This window comes from Vigna umbellata, chromosome 1 (assembly GCF_029865625.1).
Source record: "Vigna umbellata cultivar VRB3 chromosome 1, Vumbellata_1.0, whole genome shotgun sequence".
In the NCBI taxonomy this organism is placed as follows: Eukaryota; Viridiplantae; Streptophyta; class Magnoliopsida; order Fabales; family Fabaceae; genus Vigna; species Vigna umbellata.
This window is the reverse complement of record NC_142165.1, coordinates 29,332,849-29,339,645: the sequence shown is the minus strand read 5'-3', so window position 1 is coordinate 29,339,645 and position 6,797 is coordinate 29,332,849. Positions and strand designations below refer to the sequence as shown.

The 6,797-nt window shown below is 38.4% G+C and overlaps 1 pseudogene; it reads right to left on the bottom strand.

Annotated features, from left to right (window-relative positions):
- Positions 1-214: 214 nt before the first annotated feature.
- On the bottom strand, positions 215-1,680 carry LOC148205102 (ethylene-responsive transcription factor TINY pseudogene; annotated as a pseudogene).
- Positions 1,681-6,797: the final 5,117 nt, after the last annotated feature.

Here is a 6,797-nt window from a genome sequence, read left to right as displayed (position 1 = left end):
TTACATTATAAAGAAAAAGGAAAAAACAAAAACTTAAGCAACAAAGTATGTTGTTTGTCTTTATTTAAAACGAGGTTCAGATAATCACCACAATTGGATATTATGACCGTAATTATATTACATTCAACTTCGATGAAAGAGACTCTGAATTCGAAAGCTTGAATGCCATAATATTAACAATATCTAGCATATGTGGTAAAAGTACATCATATCATTCAGACGGAACACTCAATTTCAATTAAAAATTAGAACAAAGACACTTCAACATTGCACTTAAAGTTTGTCAAACGCATAAAAAACAGAAACAGATAAAAAAATCATATCAGTAATCCCACAGAAAACTCTTAAAGCTAGTGACAAGCCCAGTCTCTGCCACTACAATATCATCGTCGGCATGAGAAGCATCGTACGTGGTTTGCAACCAAGGTATCGGCGGCTGATACATCCACGTGTCCTGCGAGTCTGCGAACACAAACTCCTTTCCCAACTCGTAACTCGTTTCCAACCTCGGCAACTCGATGATCTGGCTCAGTTCCTCCGACTCAGCTGACAAGTCCGAAGTTGAAACCGACGAGGATAACGACGAGGAGGAGGAAGTGGTTGACACCAACGATGATGTTGATGATGATAATGACGTGGACGAAGGACGGAAGTCTGTGTGAGCCGCTTTGGCCGCTGCGGCTTGCACGTCGCGAGGGGCCAACGACACGGGACGCGGAAGCGAGGCGGCGAGTTCGGGGAAGTTGAGGATGGCGCTGTTCCCCTTTATGCTCAGTGCTGCAACGTCATGCGCCCTCGCCGCCATTTCCGGCGTGGGGAATGTCCCCAGCCATATTCTCGATTTCTTCCGCGGCTCTCGGATTTCCGACACCCATTTTCCCCAGTTCCTCATGCGCACACCTCGGTACACCGGGTGCTTGTTCGAGTCCCGGTTGCGCTTCTCCGGTTTGGACTCTGACGGGGGCGCCTTCTCAGATGGTGATAACGGCGAGGTCGACCTGCTCTCCTTCCCAGAATTATCATTGCGTGCAGAAACTCTCATTGTAAGAGGTTTTAGCGCGTACTGGACTGTCAAAAAACTAAGCTGATTCCAGATTTGTCCCTTTCCAGTGTTCAAATTACAAAGAAAATAAAAAAAAAATTGAATTCAAGTTCAACACAAAAAAAACACACACTTGCAGATGTAGTTTAGAACTATGGTCAAAATCCTTACATATGTAGAAAAGTAAGATATGAAAGATTGAGTTAACCAACAAGTGTAGATGGGTCTAAGATCTCTTAATGAACTAAACCTTAGATAAGCACCTGGAACTATAATCTCTCGCAATGTAGCAAAGTAAAGTTTGAATTTCTATCAGGTGAAGTGTTGGGGGTTATTAAATAAGATTACTTGTGGGAAGAAAAGATTGAGGTAAGACAAGACGTGAGAGAAGTCTTCTGTTGAGTTTGGAAGGGAGAAAATTGATGAGGCATGGTGTTTAATTTTGAGAGTCACTTCTGAATGAGTCATATAACACTTATAAAGGTTGACAGAGGGTCCACAAGAAATGGGTCTCTCTGCCTGGCCCGGTGGATACAAATACACGATGGGTCACCCTTTCTTTGTGCCACGAACAATTGCTTTTGGTTTTGCACTCTCTGCACTGTGCGCTTCACTTCTACAACCTAATCTATCTTCAACCTGCCTCGGTTTCACCCACGTTGCACTGTTCATTTATCCCTTATCCGTGTATTCCTTCAAGATATCACACAGCTTTTCAGCCCAATTATGCACACCACTTTCTTACCCCCTTCACTATCTCCAATTTGCCCTTACCCCTACTCTGATCTACCCTTTTGTACGCATATGGTGGTGTTCGCGTGTGTAACTTATTCCATGCATCATACATAGCAAGGTTGGTTGGTGGATTTATGGGTGCAAGTGGTGACGCAACGTGATCCCACTAATTAATGCATAATTAGGCTATCATTAATGCTTTTCTTTTTATATTGGCACCTGATGCATTAAGTCTTCCTTGTGACTCTTTTGATTACGTGTTAAGAGGGTACTACAGGGCTTTGTCATCGCCAAGAATTTATATATAGAGAAAGCTCTAAATTCTGTGAAAGTGATTGAACTTGCTAACTGACTGTCAATCCATTATCATCATATGTGTGTTCGTATTTGGCTGTGGCCGATCAATTGAACTGGTGAGAAATAATTCATTTGTTGATCAGCAGCGGTTGTGCTGAATAATTTGGTATACACAACCTGTTTAGTTCGGTAAATTAACAAGGTACCAATCATATCCTGTTTCTGGGCTGGAGATTGATTATTCAGCGAAGCAAGGCATGTGAGTGCCTTTAAATCTTTATTGTAAGAAAGCCAGCAATGTTTAGGTTTCAGGATCCTTCTTTGATTCCTTCCCTTTCGCAATATATATTATTTTCTATTCCTAGCTGGTGCAATACTCCCTTGGTTTGTTTTTTCTTCAATTTAAGCCTCTCAAGTGTCTCGAATAGTCAGCTAGTTATTTGTATCAAAATCTTCCATGTAGTAATTGTCTTCGCAATGTCGTAGTTGTATTATATTCAGATCAATATCACACCATATGGGTCCAGTGTTACGTTTGTCTCACACGTATGGCACACCATAGGTGGTTTCAGTTGTGCACATGTGTGAACAGCCATTTAATTCTCATAAATAGACTAAGCCCATACATCATCTATGAGGCATTTGCTTTCTGCACTCTTTGTTTTCTATCTCAGTCCATGTCTCCTAGTGAATGATGAAATACCTTGAGTTTTATTCTAGAGGGTAAACCTTAGCTTATGCCTCCACTAACTAAAAATTAGCTGTGAAGAAAAGGAAAAACTCAATAAAAAAGGATCGAATTGTCTTCTTAATAATTCCTTGTTACAACTTTTTACAAATAGCATCTAATGTACCTACCTACTTATATTTATCTATATATTTAAATTCCTAAATAATATAAGTATTACATACGAATTTTATTAAGAATTTGTAAATTTGAGTTACATATAGATTTTTTTTTGTAACGAGAAAAACAAATCTTACTGATTTTTCGTATGTAAATTTCATATGTATATTTAGCATGTGAAAAACATGATCCTTAGATAATGGTATAAAATAAAATAAAATTTACATACGAATTTAGAAATAATTAAATATTTTAAATTAAAACCAAGGGTTATTTGTGTTACTTGACACAAAATATTCTCACAGCTTGATCACTCATCCACTCATACCTTTAAAATCAATCTCTCACTCAAAAATCACTCACTCACAACTTCCATTGGAACCCTAACCTCCACTATGCATACCTTTTCCTCATTGGCACTCCCCTTGGAACCCTAGCCTTCACTGTATGCTCCTCTTCTGGATTGAGAGACCGTCAAATCCAAGAATTCCTTGCTTAGACTTGTATTGAGAAAGTTGGAACGACAATGCTGAGAATGGTGGGGATGCAAATGAAGGAGAGGAATTTGGTGGTCTGAAAGGCACCTTGCTTGTCAAGGAATAGATCCTCAAGCACGTGGAAAACACTATGGAGGCAAACGGTGATGATGCGAGGCATGAGAGCGGAGATGAGGGCGGAGCCAACAACGGTGAGGAACACGATAAAGAAGGTGAGCCTAAAAAGGATAGTTACACTAGTGCAACGAACGAAAATGGCAGTAGTTGTTTTTGACAATACACTTCGATTTTCGAACCGAGGTATATACAGACGAGGTAAAAAGGTTGGGGACTTTTGGCCTCAGTTACAACCGAGGTAATATGTTTAAGGCTACTGCCTTGGTTCTTCAACAACCGAGGTAATAACCTGGACCTATGGCAACAGTTCTAGCTTGAAGCCCTGCCAAAGCGCTATTTTTTTTTTTAAAATTATCGTGCACCCTATGGCATCGGTTGTAGTTGAACCGAAGTCATATGTAGGCTTTCTACCTCGACTTTGGCTACAACTGAGGCCTATTCTCTTGCAATTTTTTTTAATAGTAGGTCTATTTTTGTGACATCCACTATCACAAAAACAGACCTGCATATCAAACACAATATATACAACACAGAGTCAACACAATATTCAATATTTACATCACATAATGTTTAAACCATAATGTACAAAGTCTAATAACTATAAATCAACATGTTCTAATGTATTTTAAATCTAATAACTATGAACTATTATATAATCTAACTAAATATTTTGCAAGTGTATTCCTCAGGAATGTAAGTGGCTTCTCAAGAAGTGGAGTAGGAGTCTTGAATCTCTACACAAGACAATTGATATTAATTAGTGTATATGAATTCCAAATGTTGGAGAAAACCAAAATTCATTAAATTTAAATATTACCGTTTCCCAGTCTCTTGTGATATGGACACGAATAATGTGGGTCATCCTATACATTACATAGTATCCGCACTCATATGACCCACTCTGTTTGTTACACCACAATATATCATCATAGTTGTAAATAGTTAGTGAAAATCATTAAAACAAAACAACTATAAGAAGGTATGACTTTAGCATATGTCAAACCTCGAGAGTAAATCATGCAAGCTTTCTACCGTTAACAGTTGATATCCCAACAAACATCATACGTGCTGCAATAGAACTATATAAAAAAAAAGTTTTAGCATTCATTTATATAATAAAGAAAGTCCAAACATTGAGGTTCTTACCAATCAACTGCTTGTCTGAGATGTTTGGGAGGAGACTTGCGCAATGAGCAGAACCACAAAGCATAACTCTCTGGTACGGAAATAACAAGTAGTTGCCAATGGTACTTGAAATTGATAATAACTTAATTGTTATATATTAAAACCACATATGGATCTTTATGAAGTTAACAAACTTCACTTACCCAGATATATAACGAATAAAATATATTTCCTTCCTACTTCCAAATCTGCTGGTGAGATATGTTGTGATGTCATCAAAATCATTTGCTTCGTGAATGACTTGGGGATCAATGAACCCATAGACATCATTGTACCCCAAGTTGTTATTGACACCAAACATATACCTGAAATCAAAAATTACCTTTGATATAAGTATACTTGATATATAAATCAATTTTATATAAATAATTGCTCATAAACTTACATCATCCATAGCTGAATTAATGTAATATTCAACTCTTCTCTTCCCGACGCAAGCTCCCTGACATCTTGGCTATGCAGGTATACTGGACCTCAGAGCCTCTCCCAAATACACTAGCATCATATTCAACCTTCATAGGCTCATCTCCAATGATGTCATAAAGTTGATGCAATGCACCAATAGGATCATCCTTAGATAAACGAATCTTCTCGTGTCCATGCGTCTGTTGTTACATGGAAAAATAGAATAAGTTTGGACATCAATAACATGTAAAATTTAAAATTGACAAGTGTAAAGTAGAAGTTCATACTGGGTGGTCAGAAACCGAACCAACCAAGTGTTTAGGCCCAGCGATAAAAGACTGGAATGCATGTGTCATAGTGAAAATCTCATCTGTGGATAGAGGAACTAAGGCATCTGGTATGATAATGTCGTCTACTGAGACCTTCATATCCTCTGATAGCTCCATACCATGAACAACAGTTGCTGCCTTAAACACTATTCCACGAGCTACCAGGATTGTCCCGGTACCATCTAAAACGTATAGCAGACATGGACTAGCATCGTCCATGTCATCCCCATGGACGGCTGGTGTTGAACAACTTCCTTTCCTGCTTCTCCCTTTCAAAGTAAAGGTTAGATTATAAAAATAATAAATTATTGAACATAAATGTGTATTGATTTTACCTGTGGGAGGCACAATAGGTTCCTGTACTGGAGATGGCTGCGGACGCATTCCATAACTCTCAAATTGTTGCTGGAACTAGCACATAACTCTATCAGTCACTTCTGTAGTGACTTCATCATACAATTTTGTCCTAAGCTCCGCCCTAAGCTCCACCCTAAGCTTTTTTGAGATCTCTTGTGTCAGCCTTTATTATTGTTCTTCGTTGTATGCGTATAAAGTCTGACGCGAAGAACTCCCAAAATAATCTCGAATGCCTACTCTAGTACTAGCAGCACACACACGTCCAGGGTGCTCAGGTCGTTCAATTGCAGTGGTAAGAATATCCTGGCGACCCTTTGGAGTGAATTGACCTTGGGAGCTCTACTCAACCAAGGAGTCTTGTAACATAAAAAAGCACCATTATTCTTTAAAACGTTCAATGTAGTATGTATAATGAAACTATTATTGTTTTAGGAATAGTGAAAACTTATAATTCTTTCAGATATTTGTCGTGCAGTCTCAGAAGAGTAGTCCCCTGATGATCTTAAATAAGCCAACTTCCACTTCTCATGTCGAGAAGGTGGAGAAGGAGGCTGGGGGCTACCACCCTCAGATGATGGTCTACCTTCTACCTTTTGCTTGAGGATTTTCTCCTCAAGCTTCCTATACCCACCACGAGATAATAGGTAGGGGTTCTTATTTTGAGCACTTATTCCTTATGCTTTGCTTCTTGTTGCCTGTCACATATATTGAATTAATTAGTTCATATAATATATATTTGTTAATTAGGAACTGAATAAACATCAACTATATTAACCTGTCATTCCTCTAATGTCCGACTCTGTACAAAGAGGCGCCAAGTCTCCTCATCAATGACCTTATATTTTTTACATGAAGACTCATTTTTTTACCTCCAAATATATATCTCGAGGTCAACTTAGTTTTAAAACCCTGGAATTTCTCAGCAATAGATGATAAACACTTATTTTAAGTGTTGTGACATTTGGAATGTCAAATGTCGTCTGCAA